The 26,531-nt window shown below is 39.0% G+C and overlaps 1 protein-coding gene and 1 non-coding gene across 2 annotated transcripts in view; one reads left to right on the top strand and one right to left on the bottom strand.

Moving 5' to 3' along the window:
- The window catches only part of LOC129769294 (Krueppel-like factor 3), a 419,258-nt gene that overhangs the window by 229,762 nt on the left and 162,965 nt on the right, over positions 1-26,531 (bottom strand). The gene's annotated exons all lie outside the window — the stretch shown is intronic.
- Trnar-acg (transfer RNA arginine (anticodon ACG)) lies at positions 6,053-6,125 on the top strand. The gene has a single exon. It is a non-coding gene; the product is annotated as a tRNA-Arg (tRNA).

The raw sequence follows: 26,531 nt of genomic DNA, 5'->3' as shown, positions 1-26,531 counted from the left end.
GTGTGGCAAGCGATCTGCTCTTGCGGAAAGCGGAGCGCCCCCTTCGTGATGACCGGCACGGTAAACGGGCAGGTTTACCTTAAGGAGTGCCTACAGAAGCGCTTACTACCACTATTGAAGCAGCACGAGGGCCCGACCATCTTCTGGCCGGATCTCGCTTCGTGCCACTATTCAAAGGACGTGTTGGAGTGGTACGAAGCCAACGGGGTCACCTTAGTGCCAAAGGAAATGAACCCGCCCAACGCGCCGGAACTTCGCCCAATAGAGAAATATTGGGCGATTATGAAGCAGGCCCTCCGGAAGAACCCAAAAGTTGTCAAATCGGAGGCGGACTTCAAGAGAAAATGGATTTCTGTTCAAAAATACTACAACCTGACGTTGTACAGAACCTTATGGACGGGGTAAAGAGGAAGGTGCGAGCATACGGGCTTGGGCTCGAAGTATGAATAAAAAGAAAATGCCAAAAGTTGTTTAATAGTTTTTATTTTACTGTCTAAAATTTTCAAAAGGATCGGTCTACTGGGCGAATTTCTACAGCGTTTTTTCCGTGATGCAATTTGATATGACACACCCTTTAATCGAGTCCGAAAATGTATATAATCGAATCACATAAAAATGAGTATGTATATAATCGAGTCCGACCTGTATTGTTTAACTCGTAACATCTTCATGTATTAATTATCGCGATTTACATGTTCTGCAAACTTTTACTATTTAGAAACATGTTTAGAACATGTCAAACGCTAGAATTTATACACAAAAATGTAACGAGTAAAACATTACTTTTTCAGAAGTCTTCATGCAAAAAAGTCATGTAAACCAGAAACTATAAAAGATAGAAAGTTGATGTCTTCGACAGAAGTTCATTTTTCAATAACATCTAAAATTTCTTCGAATACACTATATTGCTATGTTGAATATAAACAAAATTAGGATTAGTTGTAATTTCTTCAAAGAAACATGAATTAGTTGTTGTTAGGAAAACCTTTTTCCTGTAAAAGGGCCCATCTTCCAATGTATGGGTGACTTGTTGTGACCTGTGACCTTTGACCAGAATTTTGTAGATAACATAGGTTTTTTTTTAAATAAATGCACGGCGACATGAAGAGATGTCTTTCAATGCACTCTTAAAAAATCGAGCCAAAGCGTTGCATTTGTACCCGCTTTTGTAGACCGTTATAGCAAAACGTATTCCGGAGTGTAAAAATGCTTTGGGGTATAAAAGTATTGCCGACTTGAATGTATCTGCAATGCCGATTTTTTCAACTTTTTGGTTTCTGAATCTGTATTGGGAAAACACATTCCAATTTGCAAAAACGCAAACGAGTACGAAAGCTCCCGCTGCTTGCATTTAATTTGCTATGCTGATTTCCACAAGCTCCATGGTTTTGAATTCTGTGTTAGGGAAACACCCATGCATTCCAGCGATCGTACCTCAATCGTTGCGCAATCAAAACTGAGTGGATTTCCGAGCGGCTTATATACCAATTGGTGTGATTCCAATAGCCTGTTTTGAAAGCAATTTTAGGGCTATTGAAACATGTTTTTGGATCAAAAAGTAACAAGCATATAACGCGTAGACATTTTATCTTTCGAATAAAATGTTTATCAGACCATTTCGTTCAGTTGTTTAGGAGTTATTAATGCTCAAAATATCGTTCTCCGGCGTAACGCTTTCGTTTTCGAAACTTTGAACTTACACCCCAGTATAGAAATAAAAGACGTAGTCCTACGTCAAAATTATTTTTTTTATATTTCAGTTTTACAAGTTTGTATAAATGACCAATGTCTTTACACCCACATCGTTTTAATGATATCTGATATATTACTGCCGACACCTAAGACATGAAATCCGTCATATGTCACAATCACTTTACCGCGTTACCATGTTTCACAAAGCATAATACAATTTTTGTTAACGAAGATAATTATATATAAAAAAAATGGATGGGTTATATCTACGATATAACCACAAGGTTGACGTGGGAATGTTTAGCTTAGCAATCATTTGTTTGTATCGATTAAATTTTTGATTGAATGAAACAATTTCCGAATTTAATTTAATTCAATATATTTGCTTTGTAAGTAAAAAGATTGAATAAATGCCATGTAAGGTCAATTCATGCATTGTGATGGATTATGTTCAAGTGAATCCAAGTAAATCGTTTGTATGATGCCTGGGACAAAACATGTGAACTGAAGAATTATGAAACAATTATTTTATTTTACATTTTTTTTTACATTTTTACAATTAGCTTGATTTGATGAACTTCAGGCACTCAGTTTCGATTTTGACATGTACGTCGAACGCATATTGCTTAATCAAAAAGCGTTATCGGATCAAATGGTTAACAACATTTTGCCTAATCATCAAATGGTATGCCTACAAATTCAATGAGCAGAGGCATATCCTTCAATGCAATCTTGAATAACCGAATCAAAGCGTTGCGGTCGTACCTACTCCGAGTTGGAAAAACACTTTTCGGAGTGCAAAAAAAAACATGCGGGTGCAGTAGTACCCCCGACTTGCATGAATCAACAACTTAAACTTCTTCTTTTTATACTATAAAGGCTTTAAACTTGAAATACATTCGCATCTAGTGTGTGCATGATTTTTCCAGGTTCCTAAGTTTAGAAGATCGTGTTAAGAAAACATATTCTAGTTTGCACAAAGACAAGCGAGTACAAAAGTACTCGCAGTTTGTATTTGCAAAGCCGATTTCCTCAGATACCTTGGTTTTGAAGTCTGTGTTTTGCAAACACATTTCAGTCGGAACAAAAATACCCAATTAGGGAACACATGTCGGTGAAAACAAAAATCCCCATACTTTCATGTATTTGCAATGCCGTTTTCTCCAAGGCTGCTTGGCTTTGATGGCTGTGTTGGGAAAACCGTATATCGGGCCAATCGAAACGAGGCAGTTACGGCGTATACATACGACATATACATTTTGTTAATCGCGATACATGCGTAGAAATATTAACTATCAATTGATGCAAACTTCTTTCCGATCCAGTGAGAAATGTTGGAGTTATAAGCAATCGGAATCTTTAATTTTTCCCTGCATATTCTGTGTTTAGGTTTTCATTTTACCCCCCATATAATCCGGTTAGACGTAGTCACACTTCAAAATGTTTCCATCTTAAAACACAATAGGATATCTTAAATAAAAGAAAGAAATGATTAAATAACAATAGCTGTGAACCACTGTGAATTTCGCAAACATTTTAATCCCAGCACAAGCCGTCAGAAGTAAATATAGTGATGAGATATGATAAGCTACAATGTGATCATCATAAGATTATTATTAGCTCTTACAAGCACTTCACTGAACTTAAGCATGGATATGATCTCCATATATAATATGGAATAGTTTCCATAAATAGAACCGAAGGCCAGATAAATAAATCGTGGAAGAAACAAAAAATATGATGAAAGAAATGAACTATTGCACTAATGCGTGATTTTTTGCCATGATAACATTTAACCTGACAATAATTCTTAAATATTCCAAATGGTTTGAAGTTCAATTATACGTAACATCCCTGTTTAGAGCACTCCGTGCGAACCAGTTCCCAGCCTGCAATATTAGACCGCAGTCTCCCGCTTTTTTTTTTTTTTTTTTTTTTTTTTAATTATACATATTTATTTCCAGTTATTTCCTAATTACAATATCCATAACTACTTACTACACTATTTACAAACAAATATTGGTAAGTAACATACATAACATTCCTAGCTGTTCTCTTTCTTCATTCACACGTTTTACCAAAACGCATTGAGAGCCGAACTAAAGTGTCTTTCGAATACTTTTCTGTTGTTCCAACGTATGTTACGTAAACGTCGGTGAAAATCAAACAAACTCCCGTTTTTGAAATGTCTTACATTATAATTAATTGCCTCTCCTACTAGAAAAAGAGCTGCTTTTTTTCTATTATCTTTCCCTGATATGTCATCTGACAATACCTGCTCGGGTGTTCTATAGTTTAGTTTGAGTTTGATTTTAACTATTTCTTCAATCCATTTCCATATTTTTCTTGCATCCGTGCATTTTTTTATCCTATGTATGTTATTATCAAGTTCACCACACTTTTCACATACATAACTTTCTAGACCATTAATTCTATGGTTGTACATTTTTACATCGTTAGGAATTATATCGTTAAAGACTTCATACAGTACAGATTTGGTTGCTGTTGATAAATACTCTTTACTAATGTTCTCCCAGATTTGATTCCATCTTCTATGTGGATGCTTTTCTTGAATCTTATTGATTCCATCTGTTTTACTCAAAAACAAATAGTAAAATTTGCGGCATGAATCAAAAAAAGGGTCATTTTTCAGCTCGTTCGCTTTTTTAATTAGCTGATTTGTGTTTGGAGTTATATTTTTCAGCGTGCGAGTTTGCATCAGAAAATGTTCACCAGCAACATGTCTGTTCAGATTAATCAAACAATTCACAAATAATGCTTTGGTTTTACTCTCTACGTCTACTAGGTTAAGTCCTCCTCTTTCAGGACATTTATATAGTTGGTTTCTGGCTACTTTATATATAGGGTTCCTAGCCCAAAGGAATCTTCCTGTTATTAATCTAATTTTAGCCAGATGTTTATTTTCCATAGGCAAAATTTGAGAAATGTACCACAGTTTTGACAGGGTAAATACATTCAATATCCATGTTCTTTGCACTAAGTTAAGGTTCCTTGCAGAGTTTGTGAAAATTGTCGCCTGTATTTTCCTTATCAAATCGTCATAGTTACTGTTAATCATTGATTTATAATTAGATTCAACTAGCATTCCTAAGATTTTAAGGTTTTTTTTCTCTTTTAATCGAGCGGGACCCATTTTGCATTCATTGAATCGAATAAATCCCGATTTTTTTAAATTCATCCTAATTTTTGCGAATTGAGAAAACTCTTCAATTGAACTAAGAGCTAAATCGAGCTCCTGTTCATTCCTGATCACCAATATCAGGTCGTCCGCGTATCCGAATAACTTGTAAAAATTATCCATGATAAGAATACCATTCAAGTTTATGTACAAAGTTCTTATCAAAGGTTCAAGATACAACGAAAATAAAATCATTGACATAGGACATCCTTGTCTTACCGACCGATTAATATAAACTTCTTCTGATAAAAATCCATTGATCAAAATTCTTGACGATGCATTTTTGTACACCATTTTCAGCAAGTTTATTATTTTTACTGGAATTTTAAACTTATTCAAAATGTTCCACAAACACACGTGGCTCACTGAATCAAAGGCCTTTTCCAAATCAATAGCCATAAGAACAAATTTATATTTCTTCGATTGTTGCGCTTTGAACCACCCCCCCCCCCCTCCCGCTTCGTTTTCAAAACTTCACACATTTGCGAGGATCGCCCGCGGCTTGCTTAATTGGATTGTTTTCGTTATTCGATGATTGACGCTTAAGTCGATTGGTTTTGAAGATTCAATTATTTATAGATTTGATACCGGCCGGCACATCAATTTCCGACCACCCCTGCTGCTGTCCGGGTCTATTAAGACGAAAACGCGGCCGGTTAGCTTATTGTCGATGGCAACGCTCGTCAAAACAATATAAATCGAAGAGCGGAGAGTGGCGCTTATCATGCGCACGCGTTCGTCGGTTGATTTTTTCTACGGCGTTTGCGCCACTAATGGGACACTGAAATTCCGGTTCAGACGGTGTGTGTGTGTGTGCGGTCCCTAGAAGCCGCTACCGAATGAGAGAGTGGGTTTGGCGATCACTTCCAATTATATGGTCTGCGCTGTCGCGTTTGCGTTCGCGTTATGTTGTATGTGCGATTGGGGAGCCCCAAGATTTAATCGCGCGCTCTGCTCTCAGCGAATAGTAAGATCTAGATTAGAAAAGATTGAATCTTTATCTTCGCTAGTCATTCGGGTAAATGGATTACCGGGTCGATTCTGGGAGGTGTGTTATTCGTGTTACGATCCATTATCGTTCCTATCGAATCTCAAGTTATTATTATTTCTAGTATATGTGCTATAAATCTTGTTAAGCCGTCAACCATAAGCATTTCAAGAGGTCCTGTGGCGCAATGGATAACGCGTCTGACTACGGATCAGAAGATTCCAGGTTCGACTCCTGGCAGGATCGCTATAATTTTTTTTGGTGAACAGATAAAAAGCGAGCGCAGGTTTTCAGGTACTTTCATGTTTACATTCCATTTTGATCGCGTGTCAATCAGTCCCGACTACTCTGGGTGTCACGTTCAATCATAGGGTAGCACATTTTGGGATTTACAAACATCTCGAATCGTTGTAACGCTGATAGGCTGTATATAGGGTGTTTGTCGTGTTTGACAACTACAGATTGTTGTGGCTACAACGGCAGAGTTCAGATTTCTTTTTTTTTTTGAAAGTATTGCAGGGTCGATTATTCAACGACAGACCAGCGTCGTGATTCATAAGACTGGACGGAGTTGAAATAGTTTGTGTTTGTAAATGGGAGCTGATCGGTTTCCCATCCAGCGTGAGAAGTTCTCACGGGGTCTGTTGATCGTGTACATAGCGGCCAGATTTTGTGTCTTTCCAAATTGACGGTATTAATCGTGAAGGCGTTTTGAATGCTAGTGATTGACCCAGCGTATATTTATAACTGAGTCACATGACTGAATAAGGAGCAATAAATAATTGGTTTGACTGTGCTTCAGATAATTTGGGTAGAAACCTAGGATTGTGACATGTCACAAATGTCAAAAGAATACTTTAATCCTTTGCACTCGATTTGTTTTTTAAGTTCTTGGGTGTTAACTTGTGATTATTTTTAGCTAAATGAATTAAAGTAATTTCGCCCTTACCTTTTTTTTAGAACAGATCATACAATCATTATGTTTTTTCCACGGTTGAGGTATTAAATTGTGTAGTTTTTCATCAAGTTATTACTGTGTAAGATATCGAATGCCGCAATGTATTTCACAGTTATTTAGTGCTATTGTCTACAGACATATATTAGTATTGTCACTTACAGTTTGACATACGAGTTAAAAGTTATGAACTACTAAATGGCCTGAAAACACGACGTTTGTTGAACAGGTGTTTATTGTCGCGTTGGAACGAAGGGTTCGCCAAATTTTAACATGACGAATGAGCTAACTCTTAAGGCCTTACAAAAAACCTCACATTCATATTACTTGTAAAGCAAATTTTGAATGTTTCTAAATCTATTGTGAAAGATGGCTACATGTGACGAATCGTGATTTTATAATCTTACGCAGTGCACTCACCTTAGGCCAGGTTCCTAGAGAAAAAGCAGGAAGTGGGTTATATCCATGGTATAACCGCAAGGGTGACGTAGGACTATCGTTGATTTAGAGATCATTTGTTTGAAGTTGAATCTAAATCCATTCTGAATGAATGAATAAATGAACATTTGGGGGACTTCGAAAACGAGAGCGTTACGTTGGAAGCTCAAGGTTTTATCCAATATTGGACACAAAAAACCTTGTTCTGAAGAATAATCTTCAGAAGCTTTCCTGCTAACTGCACTTGATTGACAAATCACAAAACCAAATGTATGTGGTCGCAGTATTATATGGATAGAAAACATTAAAATAAATTCGCTTGAATGTAATTTTCAATTCCAAGAGGAACTGGCAGATTATTTTTCAGCAACGATCATTTCTTTCCAGGTTTCTTCTCGATAACCAGCAAACGAAAAGAGTTGCGCGCGTGTATGTGTGTGTGTGGCGGCTGCTTCGATGTCTTCCCGAGGAACCGTATTTCGATGCTGATACTCTCTTGGTCACCTTCTCTTCTCCTACTGGTCGATCGACTTTTCTGCGCTCCCTCACATTTAAAACAAACTGATTGCTTTTCAGGTCAGGTCAGGCCAGGTAATGAATCCCTCGATCCCTCGCCGTCCAGCTCGTCCAGCACGTTCAGCTCGTTCAGTAATGATGTTGTCTTGTCGATGTCCCCAGAAAAAATGAACGCGTTTCACCACCAAAATATCGCCTAAGTATGCTTTTTGTGCGTGATTGAATCGAGAGAAGGTGTGGTTTACGATGGCAATTTGGAAGGCAAACTAGAGGAGAATGAACTCTCTGAGTTTGAAACTTTCGGCGACTGAGCAATAATCGATTGAAAATTATATAATTTTAGCGATGCGAAACATTTTTCGTTGCGCGCGCATAAAATATTGGATACGAAAATATCCTACGGATGGGGAAGAATAATGTTCAGAAGTTTTCCTGCTAATTACACTTGATTGAAAAATTACAAAATCAAATGTATTTGGTCGCTATGTTATATGGTTAGAGAACATTAAAATAAACTCTTTCGCATGAATGTATTTTTCAATTCCCAGGGAACTGACAGATTATTTTGTCCTTGGGCATGATGGGACGCGTTTTGCGTGGATAGCACACAAATTGGTATCTTCGAATAGGCCTCCTGCAGCGTCATAACCGCGTAACTTCGGAAGCGCAATTCGGTTTTGAAGTCCTGAGCAATTTCAAGAATCAAATGCTGCAAAGGTAGCTTGCGGATCAGCAATTCGGTCGACTTCTGATAGCGACGAATTTCACGCAAAGTTCCCGGTCGATAGCGATGCGGCTTCTTCACACTTCCTGCGGCTGGTGCGCTTATCCGAGCTGCTTTCGTGGTGCCTTACCACCGAAAGACTAACGAGCTGTCTTCTTGGTCCCAAACAAACGCGTCCTCACGGTGCGAGAGTAAAGTAAGAAATGAACGAAAGCAAAGGAAGCGTCATTCTATAAACCATAAAAGTATAGAATGTAAGCCCCACCCTTATTATATTCGTAGCTTACCCTGAGAGAGAAACGAATAACATAACAAGTAGACAGTAATGTATTTGAATCCGGACACTTTGCGTTACATTTAATATCATACCGCAGCCACAACATTTTTTGCATGTAGAATTAATGCGATTGATTAGTAACTATCAAGTAACTATCAGTAACTATATTAGTAACTATTAATCGTATAAATTGAACATGAAAAAAATGTTGTGGCTGTGGTATGATATTGAATGTAATGCAAAGTGTCCGGATTGAAAAGCGTCCGGATTCAAAAACATTACTGTAAAAAAGAGTTAACTCGACTGAAAATTTTTCAGTTCGGCCTGCAAAAACGAAATTAATTGGAAGAGTACAGCATCATGCATAGACGCGAGTATGAGCTTTCCCATCACACATTCCAATAAGATTAAGGCCAGGCGCAAATTGAGACGCGTATAGCGCGAGTAACCTGCCGCGATATAGCGCCTGTTTTTGTGACTAATGAAAACAGATAGAACGGCGCAAATTGGCCAGATGACGCGAGAGTGTGGAGCGCTCGTGAGACACGACTCGCGTGACGCTGTGGCTGAACCACAGTTTCTCGTGCTGGTCGTACAGGTTGGGTGATTGTGTTAGTAAATAAATATATCGCGCAAATCTGTGTGAATCAGACGTTGTATGCGAGTGGCACGTTATTTACACCAAACTGCGACTGAATATGCGCTCCACCACGCTACGTTTGTGGCACGTATGAGTCGTGTTGCTAGTCTCGTGTTCGTTTACGAGCGCTATACGCTTCTCAATTTGCGCCTTGCCTAATGGGTTTCCAAGTGGGCGCGCTACATACGGATACGAATGATTTCAATAACCTGTTTTCGAAGCTATCATTAAGCTATTGAAACAATTTTTCGAGTCAATAAATAGTAATCATATAACTCTTGGACATTTTATCTTTTGTATGAAATGATTATCATACTGTTCCGTTGATTCGAAGCAGAATGAATCACGCTTAAAGAAGGAATGGATTTTTTCTTGGAATTTACTCAGCAAAAATAATGCCATTTCCCAACAATTAAAAACGACAAACGGTAAACAGTTTCATCAAAATGATTTCTTCGATATGGGGATATATTCACTACATCATGTCATATATTTCATATTCTTCATTATGAAATCCATATCCATGTTTTTTACAGGCCGAGCTGAAAGGAGCATTTAGCGAAAATCGTGGTGTCGATGATAATTTGATACCGATAGGTGCCATGGATATGGATTTCATAATGAAGAATATGAAATATATGACTCGATGTAGTGAATATATCTCCATATCGAAGACATCACTTTGATGAAACTGCATTATAAAATTATTTGTGTACGAATGCCGCAATCGATAGTCGACTCTAATTTGCACTGGTTAATTTCCTCGGAGGACTCGATTCCACCTTTGAGCATCAATAATCTCTTTCTGGCAAAACGAAGTGGTATGAATCACATTTTTCGAAAGATAAAATGAAGATGTTTTCTGCCAATCTCCTTCAACCTCCAAACATCTCTTTCTCCCGTTTGTCGTTTTTGCGTTCGCTAATCCTTTCTCACAACACCCATTTCTCGTTTGAGAAAGTGTTGAGTAAACATCGTTTGCCAGTGCGTGTAGAGCGGGAATTCCTAAAGATTCATCTTCTTCTTCTTCAATGGCACTAACGTTCCTAGAGGAACTTCGCCGTCTCAACGTAGTATTACTTGCGTCATTTTTATTAGTACTTAGTTGAGATTTCTATGCCAAATAACACGCCTTGAATGCATTCTGAGTGGTAAGCTCTAGAATACGTGTGATCACAATGCAAGTCGGAGGAAATTTCTTTTGACGAAAAATTCCCCCGACCAGAACGGGAATCGAACCCGAACACCCGGCATGTTAGTTATAACGCTAACCACTCGGCCACGGGAGCACAGATTCATAACAACTCTAATAAATTGCCGAAAGACGTGGTCTTACTTTGATTGCACTTGATTGAAAAATCCAAAACGAAATGTATTTGGTCGCAGCATTATATGAGTAGGAAGCAAATAATCGCTCGAAAATTACATGATTTTCGCGATGCGAAACATTTTCCGTTTTTCATGTTATGCATCCAATATTGGATACGAATTTGCTTTCGAAATTTTCTACTGATGGGGAAAAATAATATTCAGAAGCTTTCCTGTAATTGAGATTGATTGAAAAATCACAAAACCAAATGTATTTGGTTGCAGTGTTGTATGGATAGAAAACATTAAAATGAACTCTTTCGCATGAATGTATTTTTCAATTCCCAGGGGAACTGGTAGATTATTTTTCAGCAACGATGACATCTTCCCGGAATCTTCTCGATGCTTGATGGCAATCAAACGAAAATAGTTCCGCGGTGTATGTGTGTGTGGTGGCTGCTCCGATGTCTTTCCGGGGAATTGTTTGTGGCATCACTCTCCTCCTGATGGATTCCCTTCTGGCCTAAGGTGCACAGACAGGCTCTTGGTGACAGCGTTCATCCGCGCTTTCATGATAAACGAAGAGCTTCACCACAACAGCGACAACATGCTCCAATCGCTGTTCAATTATAACTGAGTGGGCTTCCGAGCGGCGCTCGCTTATATACCGATTGGTGATTTCAATAGCCTGTTTTGAAAGCAATTTTAAGGCTATTGAAACAAGTTTTTGGATCAAAAAGTAACAAGTATATAACGCGTAGACATTTTATCTTTCGAATCATGTGTTTATCATACCATATATTAACGCTCAAAATCTCGGTCTCCGGCGTAACGCTTTCGTTTTCGAAACTTTGATCTTACACCCCGGTATAGAAATGAAAGACGTAGTCCTACGTCAAAAAACAGGATCATATGGTCATAAAATTGGTGGAGGACAACAATGTCCGGGAATAACTCGTAATTCCGCATGTTGTTACTTAGCAACATCCTCACAGGTGCACTTATTGAAACAACCTTTAAAAGAAGCGATTTCCGCTTCAAATCCATTCACAAGGGGAGGGAATAAACAGCAGGCAAAATTACAAGCAATGCTTCTCCCTTAGTACGACTCCCTTTCCACACGGTAGTCATGCCTCACCTCTAGCGCGGGCTCAATCTGAGTAGGTGTGAACGAGTCCGTTGCTTTTATTCTGCCCTCCACGATTCCCTTCCTCAGAAATAGCCCCAGCAACACACCAACCGGAGCTCACCGGATTCTGATTGATTTATAGACAGTCTGTATCAGAAGTTTGGTCTGTAAAAGTTTAGCTGTGGTTTGAATTTGTAATAACCACTCTCGTGCAGTGTCACAGACTGGAAAAGACTTTTCGCACGCTCTAGCCGTTGTGGGAGTCCAGCAGAGGTAGAAGGATGTACTCGTACTCGAAGGTTTTACAGTGTGAGAAATGCACCCCGGTTCTACCGTCGATTGAACTGCATCAAGTATAATTACCTTTATCTGTAAATCATGATCCGAAGCTTTTCATCCGATTAGCGCAATCCGGTACGGATGACAATCACCTGGCGAGGACGTTGGGGCGGTTCAACTTCTCGGGCTCCCATCGTGAGTACGCGAGTGGCTGCAGAGTAAAATCTATGGGAATGTTTTAAATTTCCCGATGTGAGCAGCCTCATTGCTGCCTGCAGCCCCGTTTTTTGTCGTGATCGGCGATGCTCTCACGATCCGTCAAGCTGAACGCCTTTTTGGGGACTATGAATGCGTGTGGGAGACCGACGAGGCCAACCAAAATATAATACACTATATGCATTTCATCATCTTGCTTCACGTCTAGCCTCACTGACGGCGTCTTATTTGCTGCAACGCGCGACATCGATTTCGTTTCGGCTACCGGATTCTGATCGAAAGTGTTCGCGGAGTGATAAATTAATTAACGAGGCGATTAATGTTTGTTTCATGCAAAGTTTCAAATTTTGAACATGGGAAAAAAAACAAAATGAAACAACTATTCGGTTACCTTCGGAGGTAACTCCGAACAATACGTTGGCCATTGCATGAGTCGTGATTTTGGGCTTTAATAATAAATACATATATGGGGCTCAGTAGCGAAAAACGATTTCGAGATCAATGTTACAGATATGCCGCCCGGCTACCCACACCCCGGTCGAATCGGTTAATCGTTCCTAAAGTGACACAAATATTACACCTGTGTCATAGCGTACGGCTCCCCGGGGGCAATAAAATCAACTTCTCATGCTGGTTCTCCAGTCAACAATCGTTTTTCTTTCGTGGTCCATTGTGCACAAATCTATTTGTGTACAAACCGTTTGCCCCATTCTTTTTTATCTCGCGCTTAGATCGAACATATTTATAAGAACCAATTTTGTGATTACTAACAATAAAAAAAAACCTCAACTGGAAGCGGAAAGTAAACGTAAGAACTCTGCGCCTAATAATAGAGACGAGGGTTATTTCTAAACGGCAAGGACCACTGGGAGTCGATTTGTTGTGGGTCGATTTTAACGATTACGGCGGTGGCGAATGACTTCCAGATTGACGCCTGGGGAACCCACGCGAGCCCACCTGCTGGGCGCCGGAGAGATGGAATCGGGCAGGTTGATTGTCAGTGCGCAACCCCGCTGGTTGAGGTTTGCTCCAGATCAGTCAAGATCGCAGACAACGGTGGTATGCAAATTGGTGCAATGTCCCGCTGTGATCGTTCAATTACTGGCTGGTAGCGGTGAACGGTAGCAAATTATGTACGGAACTTTTCGGTAATTTTCGATTGTTAGGAGACCGCGTGACTCGGTTAGATACGAGCATTCTCATTGACTGTATTGCTGTTGATTGATTTTTATTTATTTTAGTGGGTTCCAGAGGTCTTAAACACGTTCTTCGCAGGTGTCTTATTTTGTTTATGAAACCCGAAAGAATTCTCAAATATTGGGTTATTTGAAAAGTATCTTTTTTGATCAATTTTTGAACGGGTTTTTCTTCATTGAGAATCAATTTCAATCAAGTGCACATTGGATATTTTTACCCTCACCTTTTTTCTGGTATTTTCATAATTCCATCCAAGTAGAACTTTTGTGTAATCTCCAAAATACTTTTTAAGTGGTTTTCGACAGTTCTTATATTAATGGTTTTTCTATCAAGAGATATCTGCAGTGATTGAAACAAGTGGTAATCAGATCGCGCAATATCCAGGCTATACGGTGGAAGCATCAGAACTTCCCCTTCCCTGCTCTATTCTATACTGCTGTTGGGTTCGTTAGACCTCCAATCATTAGAAAATCTATAGTTTGGGCGTCTTTAAAAAACGCTTTTTTATAGAATATTTGAAGAGCATAGTCGAAATACTGCACTGTCAATAATAAAAAATAGACATTTCAAAGATTCACGGTAGTGCTCATCAGTTGTTTATGCTGTATAATTCTGATATCAGTTATCGACTCAAATATGGTATTTGTAATATTTGTACAATATTTGTGTTTTTTTTCTACAATTAGCTGTACCAGCTCTGATAATATCTGTGCGCAGACGAACAATGTTGTAGTGAAATTCATTTTGAATGTGGTCAAAAAAATACAGGCTTCCAGTTTTCGCATTCAGCTGTAGGTTATTAGACCTCTACCGCCCAAGTTTTTTATTTATCTAAAAAAAACCTACTCAACTTTTATCTCGAATTTCCACCTTTCAACATAAAATACTCCTAGCAGAAAGCTGTCAGCAGAAACACAATGTGTATGTGTGGTAACAATAACAAGAATAAGAATAAGACAATGGAAAGAATTCACAATACCATAGCTATCCATTGAAAATAATGCAACTTCTTGATTTCATGTGTATTTTACCTCAAAATATCACGAAATCGTGAATATTTTCAACTTGTTTTTTTGTTTCTTCCCCATAAACTTCATATTCAATGTAATCAATGACGATATAATTTTTTTTTCGTTTACCGATCCACACATACTTCATATTCCATCCCCCCTGTTATGTGTCACACTGATATTCATTAATCGTTTTCAGTTAGACAGTTGAACTTCCTTCCAGAAGCTAGGGCTACTATTTGGAGTTTCAAAAGAGTTAAACTAACAAATTTCTGAACAATAAATGGAATTACATTAAAAAAAACTGTTCTGAACAGTCACAGTCCTAGGTCAAACTTCCGTCCGTCCCCCTAGGCTCAGATCCTTCTACTTTTTGTTTTTATTTTGGTGGGTGGTGCTGCCGTACAAATGAAACTCAAATTTCTGTCGAATTTGGCATGTGACGGTTTTTGGGTACGAGAAATTTTCCACACATATTTCTACCAACAATATTGCAACTAAACATGGCATTTGAAAATTTTCGGAAACATGAAAGAAACTGATCGCACTCCTACACTGCGTTCCATAACTATATAACCACTCCATTCTTCTGAGTTTTCAGAGATATGTAAGAAGTCGGTTGACTTGAAGTATATAGTATAGGATACAATAACTATCCTCATTTGTAAGACTAGCCATTTGAACTTTATTGTTGTGTTCAGGTGCGAAACATTCAAAAAACCAAAATTCCAGTGTTTCATTACTGTAGAACCAGATGGAAAAAACTCTTACTCGTTTACAATATTCACGTCAATTTCACATGAATTAGAATAAGTTTCTTATTCGTAGGTCATCTTTAGTTCTCAATCAGTTCAAATAACCCATTCGGGGTGGTTTCGACCAAGCTGCGTCATGCTGTAGTGTGTATCTCGTTCTACGCAAAGGATACTCCTCGTTTAGGCTCTTCAAATCACTCATACTGCTTGTAAGCTGCAACTACTATTCGATCGATCACTTCTCATGAGTTCTTGGCAGGGTTTTGATTTGGCAAACAAGCTGACCAGTCCATAATCGGAAGGCTCAATACATTAAACCACGCCATGACCTTCCACATTATTTGAATTGATGCCAAATTACCCAATTATCACATTGTTTTTGATAAGAAACAAAAATAAATAATTATGAAGTACTTTATTGCACTTCTGACTGTGCATTCGTGTTGATGAAAAGCTATCTGAATCAGGCCATTTCGAAAATATTTTCCTCAAACCATCAAACTGTCGCCTGCAAAGTTACGAGTTGAAAAATTACATGGGATATTCCGTAAGTCCTTCTAGTATGAATAAAATCTATTCAAGTTGAATTTATTTTTTATCAGAAAAGTTCTCCTGGAATAGGGAAACCCATAGGACTAACTTGCACATTCGTTTTAGGACTCGCAGCTTTGGAGATGGTATTTGGAGAATTTTCTCAAATAGGCCTGATTTAGATAGCTAACCATCAAGACGAATGAACAATCAGAAGTGCAATGAAGTGCTTCAGAATCATTTACTGCTATTTTTGCATAAAAAACAATGTGACAAGTGGATAATTTGGCATCAAGTCATAAAATCCAAATAGTCATGGCATGGTTTGATGAATAGGAGCTTCAGACTCTAGACTGGTCAGCTTGTTTACCAAATCAAAACCCTATCAAGAAATCATGAGAAGTGATCGTTCGGATAGTAGTTTCAGCTCACAAGCAGTATGAATGATTTGAAGAGCCTAAACGAGGAGTATCCTTTGCGTAGAACGAGATACACACTACAACATGACGCAGCTTAGTCGAAACCACCCCGAATGGTTTATTTGAACTGATTGAAAACTAAAGATGACCTACGAATTAGAAGCTTATTGTAATTCATGTGAAATTGACGTTAATATTGTAAAGGAGTGAGTGTTTTTCCATGAAACACTTTCACACCTGAACACAACAATAATGTTCAAATGACCAGTCTTATAGATGAGGATAGTTATTGTATCCTGCACTATATACTTCAATTCAAACGACTTCTTACATATCTCTGGAAATTCAGAAAAATGGAGTGATTCTATAGTGATGAAACGCAATGTATATCATATAACCATATAACTAAAAATGGATCGCCGAATATGATAGTAAACGCAAAAGTCGAAAAGAAATCGTCTGATTTGATATGTATTCTTTTTATTATATTTTCTGGATCAAATATGTATTCAATGTAACGGAGAAACATGTTGTTTGTAAGTGACTGGAAAATATTAAACGGAAATTGTGTCTGAAAATAAGTTGATAATATAATGTTTTCTGATTTTTTTTTTATTTTTTCCCAAAATATTTTTATCAAGGCTCATATGGCGTTAGCCTCACGGGGCCGGGAGTTCAATACTTTGACAATTTTTCTAATTATCTATGTTAGTAATATGTAACCGATTACTCGCGGTTGGCTCGAGGTTAGTATTACAAGTGTTTTCGTAATTCGGATGTTGCTGTCTCCAATGCTCTGTACGTGTGCCCGACACGGGATACTTCCTATTGGGATGCAGCTGACCCTTAATCAGCAACGCCCCCCTAGTCTGTACCTCATATCGAGCGTGGTGCGTCTTTCTCGACTCGAGGAATCCAGGATAGAATGGTCACTAACCGGCGCAATCATCAGTTCATGTAGAGTTGTCATGAGCGGTACAACCTTTGGCTCTTGTTGAATGATCAGTGGACTGCACAATCTTTGGCCCGTGTATCTGTAAAGAGTGTGTGTATGTATTGCCGCGACTAAGTAAAAGTTTATCGATCGGATAGGAGGGATATAAAACGGGGACACAACGAAGGAAACATCATTAAACGTTGACATCGGCGTTCCTGAGGAACAGGTATAGATGAAGCAGAAGATCAGGATCACGGCTACCTAAGATATCCCGGACGGGGATCTCCGATTATCTGCCTTGTGCTCTCAGTGCTCTAGAGAGCTGAGAGCGAGCAGTATGGAACCGGATACACGACCAGACAACATGCTCGATGTCGTGGTAGCCATCGCCACAATCACAAAGATTGTTTGCTGCGAGCCCAATGCGATAGAGATGCGCGTTTAGGTTGTAGTGATTGGACATAAGCCGAGATATCACGCGAATGAAATCACGACCTACATTCAATCCCTTGAACCATGCACTCGTCGAGACCTTAGGGATAATCGTGTGTAACCAACGACCGAACTCATCTCCACTCCACATGCGTTGCCAACTTACGAGCGTATACTGACGAGGAATGTGGAAAAATTCATTATAAGCAATTTGCCTTTCAAAAAGAGTGCCTTCTAAAGCGCCCACCTTAGCTAGCGAGTCCGCTTTCTCATTCCCCGGAATCGCGCAATGAGAGGGAACCCATGCTAAGGTAATCTTGAATAATTTTTCGACCAAAACACTCAATAGTTGTCTTATTCTAGTTAGGAAATAAGATGAGCGTTTATCAACCTTCATTGAGCGGATAGCCTCTATTGAGCTGAGACTGTCTGAAAAAATAAAATAGTGGTCGATGGGCAATGTTTCAATGATCCCCAGTGCGTAGTATATCGCACCCAGTTCAGCGACATACACGGAACAAGGATCTTTGAGTTTGAAAGAGGCACTGGAATTTTCATTGAAGATGCCGAAGCCAGTGGACCCGTTTATGTATGAACCGTCAGTAAAGAACATTTTATCAGATCTAACTTTCCCATATTCTGCCGAAAATATCGGCGGAATATAATCGGAGCGTAGATGATCTGGGATTCCATGGATTTTTTGTCGCATGGACAGATCAAAAATGACAGAGGAATTGCAGAAGTATGTGAAGCAAACTTGGGTGGAGATGCCTGGTGAAGGGTGCACGTCGTGGGTAAGGTACTCATGATATAAAGACATAAAACTTGACTGAGGAATCAGTTGGAGTAGATTTTCGAAGTTATCAATCACCAATGGATTCATGATCTTGCAACGGATGAGAAATCTGTAGGATAATTCTGTGAACCGAAGAGTAAGCGGGGGTGCCTGGATGATTTGGTACTGAGAAAAGTAGGTAACCGTCAAAATTAGTTTATTTACGTGAAATATAGAAGAATATTTTAAATATATGGAAAATTTTTACGATACGGCGTTGGAGTATATTGGAAAATGGCTGTTATAAGAGAATCATAACAGTATTGTATTAATCACTTGGCCAGAGATACAATGTACCATTTGAAAAAAAACCTCTTCAATCTTGACAGTTTTATCCAGCTTTTTAATTTTTTACGGCATTTTCAAGTTTTTCACTCCCCGAAATTATATTCTTTTCTTCCAGTTGTGAGAATCCTACTCCGCTTCACTCGCATCGAAGACCTCTATGACAATTATCGTCTTTCTCTACCTATATCCTTAAATATCTTGTACAGGCAAACCTTTTTTGTGCGGGGGATAGGGACCGCATAAAAAATCACATAAAAAATCGTGCAAAACTTCACCAGCAGCTTTAAAAAATCGTGTTTGGTACACATTTGGAAAAACCCTTTTTTTGTGCGGTAGATAGGAACGACATAAAAAAATATTCCCCCAATAAAACAACTCAAATCTACGCCGTTCACCGTTCAGTTTCCTTTTGTTTCCCTGCTTTACGATGGGACAGTTTGCCTTTCCGGTTGCACGTGGCTTTTTGTGCTTTTAGTTGAATGTCGAAACGTGTTGCTGTTAGAAATCATGTCTTGCAAACACTTAGAAAAACTTAGAGCATTTGATGGGAGGAAGGGAATGATTACAGAAGTGGACAATTGAGACGCAAATATGCTTTTTTCGCACTGAAATGCATATAAACCATCGATATGCATTTCAGATAAATGGACGATAACTTCGTCAACTATATTTATTTTCATATACCGCTCAAAAAAAAAATCGCGCAAAAAAACTGCACAAAAAACGCTCAAAAGCAGGTTTTACTTTTTTCTCACTAATTCGCCTCTCTTTCATTGATATTCAGTCCAATAAGCAAAATTATGTCAGTTTGGATAATGTTTACGTAGGTCACGTAGGTTACGTAGGCTATCGAAATGTTGATCAATGAATATATATCAGTATGTAGAATTTTACACAACGCCGTGGCTAATTTCAATTCGATAAAGTTTTACATTACACTCTGCAATCATGTTCTAAAACGTTTCAATTTGAATGATCCTTTAATCATCAACGTGGCGATAATTGATCCAACTATTGCCATAGAAAGGAAGCATATGTGAATTGTTCTCCTTTTACAAAGTCTTCCAAATATTTGCGATTGAAATGATATCCAGAAAATCGATAATCCATTTGGGGAGATCCGAAACCTGGGTTTCACTGATTTCACTGTAAACGAACGACAGGATGATTCTTATGGGGTTAAATTTCATCTCAAAAAGGTATGACATTAATTTTGCTTACCACAAATTGATAGAAAATAATTTCAACATGTTTTTTTATCCCATTTATTTATTTAAGGCTCATTAGCATTTTAGATGTAACAGAGCCGAATTTTAATCGTGTACATGTCACATCGTTATCATATCTATAATTATCACATTACACAGTTGTCATTCGCCAGTATTCCTTCTATACCAGTAGAACAGGGACAAAAACTATGCTAGAAATACTAGCTTTCAAAAATTATGTAGAAATAAAGAACAATGAAAAAAATTAAGCAAATTCAGGATTAGTGAGATTGACACTGAATGTAAAAAAGGAGTATAAGGTTAAAATGAATGATCACAAACAGGGAAATCAAAAATGCTAAGTTTTCCTGCCGCACTCCTCGGCAACCGTTGAGTGATTGTTTTTAGAATACAATTTGAACAAAACAAAACTAGGAAATAGAACAGGAATAAAAACTATGCGAGGAGTTCTAGCTTCCAAAATTATGTAGAAATACATGAAGAACAGTCAGGATTATTGATATTGACACAAAATGTAAAACAAAAGAATAATGTTAGAATGTATGATCACAAACAGATCGAGGAAAATTTAAAGTGGTACTCACGTATTAACGCCATCGGAGTACATTTTTTATGAGTTTGTTTTTTTGCTCTAATATTTTTTCTGAGGGTAATTTAAGGGAGGGGAGTGCCTTAAAGGGTTCCGGTTCTTCCTGCGTGAAAAGGTATGTGAAATGTAATATAAAATGCGTGTAAAGTGCAAAACAATGCAAAGCGTGCTCTGGGGGGAAGACGGACCTTTTTCGACGGGGTAATAGCGCCATACGTCGTGATATTGAATGATTTTCATATCAAATAAAACACCATTTATTCAGACTTCACATGAACAAATTTTGCGAGATTTTAGACCCACGTAGACAATCGTCCTTAATTTTCGGAATCAATTTGATAATTTTTTCACGAATATTTTCTAAACTCTGCACGTGAAATATGGATGACCTTTACAGAAATTTATGTGTAGTTTTTTTTTTATCCCATCCGTTTATTGGGCTCATTTAGCAATTCAGCTGTCACAGAGCCGAATTTATTCGTATACATTTTTATGTTAAGATAACTATTGTTGTATATTATTTAGGCTTAAGATTCCTATCCATCGATAAACATTTGTTTTTTTTTTATGTATAACACAGTAGCTGTTTAGGCCTAAGAATATTCCAATTCTATCGATACACAACACATGCCGCCTTTTTCGGCGTTAGAATATTCCTATTGTTCGAATGTTCACAGTTGGACTGTTCACAACGGGACTGCTGATATGAGGCTTCCATTGCTGTGTTAGAATTAGCACCAATTACCGATGCAGCAGATCGTAATGTGAGCGGTAAGGGACTGGGATTACCGACACATGATGATTGTTGCGTGGACGTAGTAGCTAGAATAACACACAAAGATGGTCAGTTGAGGGGCCCTGAGTTATTAGCTCATGATCGTTCGCTTAGTAGCGGACACGCAACCAATTAGGCTACGAAGACCCCCTATGTGTAGTTTATGAACAACTCTAAAACATGTAGTACCTTAGACAACACTGTTCCCGTTATTTCTACAAGACTAAACTGTTTGAAACTAGTTTTGTTTCGTCTTACGTCGTCATGGTCCGTTTTACCCCGCGGTTGGTCCTTCTTACCCCGCCATATTGGATGAGAGACTCCTTTTCCACAATGAAGTGATACCATCGACCCCTTTGAAAATTTCATCATTATTTTATTCATAGAACATTAAAAAACTTTGCAGTTAAGTAAGTAAACTTGACATCATTTTCTTGTCAATAAATGGACATAAAATTGAGTAAATATCAAGTGTAATTGATACTTATAAATACATCAATACTATTTTCTAAAATATTAGTCATTCTTACAACAAGTTGGTTCAGGTAACACAACTAATACAGTATCTTGAAAGTTTCAAATAAGAACTTGTGTTGATTAATAGGGGTTGATTTTTAGAATGGGTTGACCCCCAAAATCAGTTTTCCTTCATGTCGACCCCTGGGAAAACGAAATTGAACCCAAGTGGTCGATATCGACCACTTTGAGAACCCCTGTTCTAGATAAATCGTCTTACTCAAACCTCTGTAGATGGCGCAACCATCATCATCATCATCATCGTAACACTAACACTAACGTAACGTAACACACTCATAAGTTGGCAGCGCATGTGGAGTGGAGATGAGTTCGGTCGTTGGTTACACACGATTATCCCTAAGGTCTCGACGAGTGCATGGTTCAAGGGGTTGAATGTAGGTCGCGACTTCATCCGCGTGATATCTCGGCTTATGTTCAATCACTAGAACCTAAACGCGCATCTCTATCGCATTGGGCTCGCAGCAAACAATTTTTGTGATTGTGGTGATGGCTACCACGACATCGAGCATATTGTCTGGTCGTGTATCCGGCTCCATGCTGCTCGCTCTGAGTTCTCTAGAGCACTGAGAGCACAAGGCAGACAATCGGATATCCCCGTCCTGGATATCCTAGGTTGCCGTGATCCTAATCTTCTGCTTCATCTATACCTGTTTCTCAGAAACGCCGATGACAACGTTTGATGATGTTCCATATCTCTCCTATCCGATCTATAAACTTTTACTTAGTCGCGGCAATACATACACACACTCTTTACAGATACACGGGCCGAAGGTTGTGCAGTCCACTGATCATTCAACAAGAGCCAAAGGTTGTACCGCTCACGACAACTCTACACGAGCTGATGATTGCGCCGGCTAGTGATCATTCTATCCTGGATTCCTCGAGTCGAGAAGACGCACCACGTTAGATATGGGGTACATACTAGGGGGCGTTGCTGATTAATGGTCAGCTGCATCCCAATAGGAAGTATCTCGTGTCGGGCACATGTACAGAGCATTGGAGACAGCAACATCCCAATTACGAGAACATCTGTAATACTAACTCCGAGCCGACCGCGAGTAATCGGTTACATATTACTAACATAGATAATGAGAAAAACTGTCAAAATATTGAACTCCCGGCCCCGTGAGGCTATCGCCATATGAGCCTTTATAAAAATATATATTTTGGAAAAAAATCATCGGCATCATAATAAAACGAATAAAAGGCTGTATTTTTCTATTGTTCGTTTTTTTACATTTACAATTTTTTTTTCAATATATGAATATCCGGAGAATTCGACGAAAAACATATTTTCTTCAGCCTAATTGAGGATGATACACTCTGAGAGCGAAACAAAAATAGGTTTCCAAATGATTTTTTTCGGAATATTTTTCTCATGGATTTTTTGTTCTACGCATACATTTCCGTCTCCATGGACAGCGTATGTGATATATGGAAAGCTTCCAATGAGATAGAAAGTCGAAGGATTTACCTTGGTTCTATAAAACGCTGTCCATGTGATATATGGATTGCTTCCAATGAGATAGAATATCGAAGGATTTACCAATATGTTTAATGTTGTTACGATGTTTACATCTTCTTATTTGGAAACTGGAGTATTTTCGTTCAATTCCTTGTTGGAATGCCGAATTCCCACATCTTTCCAAGTCAACGACATTCCTCGCCAATTCAGATATAGAGTTACCACACCACTGTCTGACAAGCAAGAGTCCCCATGGGCCAACAGACAAGATACCTCCATTCACGACCATTTTTCCGCGTTCACCTTTGGTAGCCTTCGGAGTGCGAGATTTTCGCGTCTACAAAGCGCGTTGTTTGCTCAGCAGCTGTATTGAAATCAGCTCAATGGTTGGTTGTCCGGCGGCGGCCCCACGGGTCAACTCTATTGTGGTAACCGACAAAGCAAAGTCACAAGAGTCAGAGCTGCTGCCACTTGGCTTTGGTTTTGTGCGGTAGCCACATGATCGGAAGCCTGCAGCGACAGGCGGCTGTGGGCATGGTTGGACGCTTTCTGGACAACAATAACAAACGAGAGTGTCCATTCTGAGTGTTCGAAACAACATCCTAGAGATGCTCAAATTATAGCCATTAGTTTTTCATTTGGTGGCTAATGTGATAAGGACTGTGATTAGAGATCGATATCGGGGAAATATTTGCTTAATTGATGAGCTTTGACCAATCAATTCACAAATTGGTTCGAATTATAATGGCATCCCGGTCGGATTGGGTTAATAATAAAACTCATGATCGACATATGTTGGGGCCGAGTGACGGAAGGGGTGAGGAAGATAAAATGCACGACACAACGCAAACACAACAGCGAGTAGCGATCAACCGACAAGTGCTCACGTTGTTCCAGTTAGTAGCCGTATCTGTACGGATATGCCATTAGAAACGGTGACCGGCGGCACCGCCTTTCGGCAGCAAACTCAGACGTCATGATAGCTATGAATCATATTTATGTACAAAGCTCAGCACGAGTGGCAGCGCGTTATTGTTGACGCTCTACTATTGAACGACCAAAGTAAGGCGGACTTCGATGTACAATTTTGGGATGAAAGATCATATAGCATGAGTCATCGCTGGTTCAGTGTTGGAAAGTTCGTTTGCATTCCCAACCGATCCCAAATTTATAATTCGTTAACATTTTTCAGTGTAATCAAATATATTTTCACATATTCTAACAGCATTCACATTCCACAAGCGCTGAAATGACTCCAACCGCACCGAGCATCCAATTAAATTTGACAAATACCAGTCAGGTTAAAATTTCCGATTCTAAGTGATTTACGGCAGGGAAGGCCACACATCGCCCATAATTGGTCCGTAGTAATTCTCGAGTTGAATTCTTGCGGCTTATTTTGTCAGTCAGGATTGTTATTGCTCTTAAGCACCTGCCAGTGGGCCGTTTAATGGGCCGTTCCGTCGGTTCCACGGCAGTCAAATCTGACGACGATCAGTCGTCGTCCGGAGGTACACATTTGAGCCATGCTCTTTTGTCAACGAATTGGCAACTCTCGCCAGCTTTTTGATCGACAGTTTAATTTATCTTGGCTGCAATATCCCCGAGAGCCGGGAGTCGAGACTGTCTGTCAAGTGGCTGGCTACATGGTGGGAAAAAAACTGTAAACGGATACCGTCCGGCGCTACCGATGCGGATCCTGATTACAGAAACCGTTGCTAGCTGAACGGGTAAATACCGGTGGCCGATATTCGCGCCAGGACGGTCGGAGGTACCCGTATCTAATAATGTTAGTCGAGAGCGATCAAGCGGAATCGTGGCCCAGGTAGCAGAATTACTTTTTCCGCTTCTACCCAGAGGGAAGGAGTTGATTTTATGTATGAAATATTATTGACCGCCAGACAGACAAACGCGAGTGATTGATCGTAAAACGCATGTGTTTCTTTTTTTTCTCCTGACATCAGTCGGTAGCATGTGATTGCCTAGGCAATGAAGATCTTGATACAATCTTGCGCATTTTATTGAGAGATAGCAATCGATCTGCCAATGGCTGGACTACTTTTGTATCTCTGAGCAATTATAATTGTGAGAGGTACATGTTGTCCGTCTTTTTCACCCGTTCCTTCTCTTTTCAAATGTAGCAATGTTTTATGTCGGCTTCGTACTGTGGAATCAATGAAATAGTTGTCGATCTCGCATAATGAAAGGGCTTCGATCATAGAACACAAGTGTTGTGGCACACTGTCTCTGTCTTTTCCAACTTGGTTGGTTGGCTTGGTTTACTTATCGTATTTTACGTTTGTTCTGGTGATAGATGAGGGTGAAAGTTTGTTTGTACTAACATGGGACTTTATTCAACCTGAATGTATGGAAAAAGAGAATCTACATTTTGAATTGTAATGAAAAAGTTGAAGGGTTGTGCCAGAGACACGATCGCATAGTTGACGTAGGATTACGTTATTTGTTGCATGTCGGGTTTTGAATATCTTTTAAAAAGATGTACCCTAGTCGCAGTCAACCACTTGCAGCAACGACCCTGCCACTTCTGATTTAAGGGGAGACTCTACAGTAGAAGGTCGAGAAATTACGAATTTAGTGATTATTATGCTGCTGGCAGCTGGCAGGGCGGATGCTCTCTCTAAAACAGTTTCTTAATGGTAGTCCGTTTTTCTGTGAATCTGGTAGATTGATTTGGCTGAAATGTAAAAATGATCTATCTTAATTTTCACGTAATTTTAAACACGAAAAAATTCCAAAATGGTGGACGTTTGTTTAAAAATGAATATTATATTTTTTTTTGTATTATATTATATATTAGGCTGTCAAAAAAGTCCTGCGGTATTTCCGCGAGGTGTCGTTGTAAGCGCGTAGTTCTAGTTGTATTCATTGTATCGAGTCATACTATAGCTTGTTGGAAAGGTATTATAATATAGTCCTTAACAGTGTTTTGTTTGGTTAAGTCGTTCGTGAGTTATAGTGTCGCAAATATGGAGCAAAATAAAGAGAAAATCCAACATATTTTACAGTACTACTATGACAAAGGCAAAAATGCATCTCAAGCTGCCAATAAAATTTGTGCAGTTTATGGACCCGATACAGTTTCCATTTCCACCGCACAACGATGGTTTCAACGTTTTCGTTCTGGTGTAGAGGTCGTCGAAGATGCGCCAC

Source organism: Toxorhynchites rutilus, chromosome 2 (genome assembly GCF_029784135.1).
Source record: "Toxorhynchites rutilus septentrionalis strain SRP chromosome 2, ASM2978413v1, whole genome shotgun sequence".
Classification (NCBI taxonomy): domain Eukaryota; kingdom Metazoa; phylum Arthropoda; class Insecta; order Diptera; family Culicidae; genus Toxorhynchites; species Toxorhynchites rutilus.
Note: the sequence above shows the minus strand (reverse complement) of the source record. Positions and strands in the feature narration are given on the sequence as shown.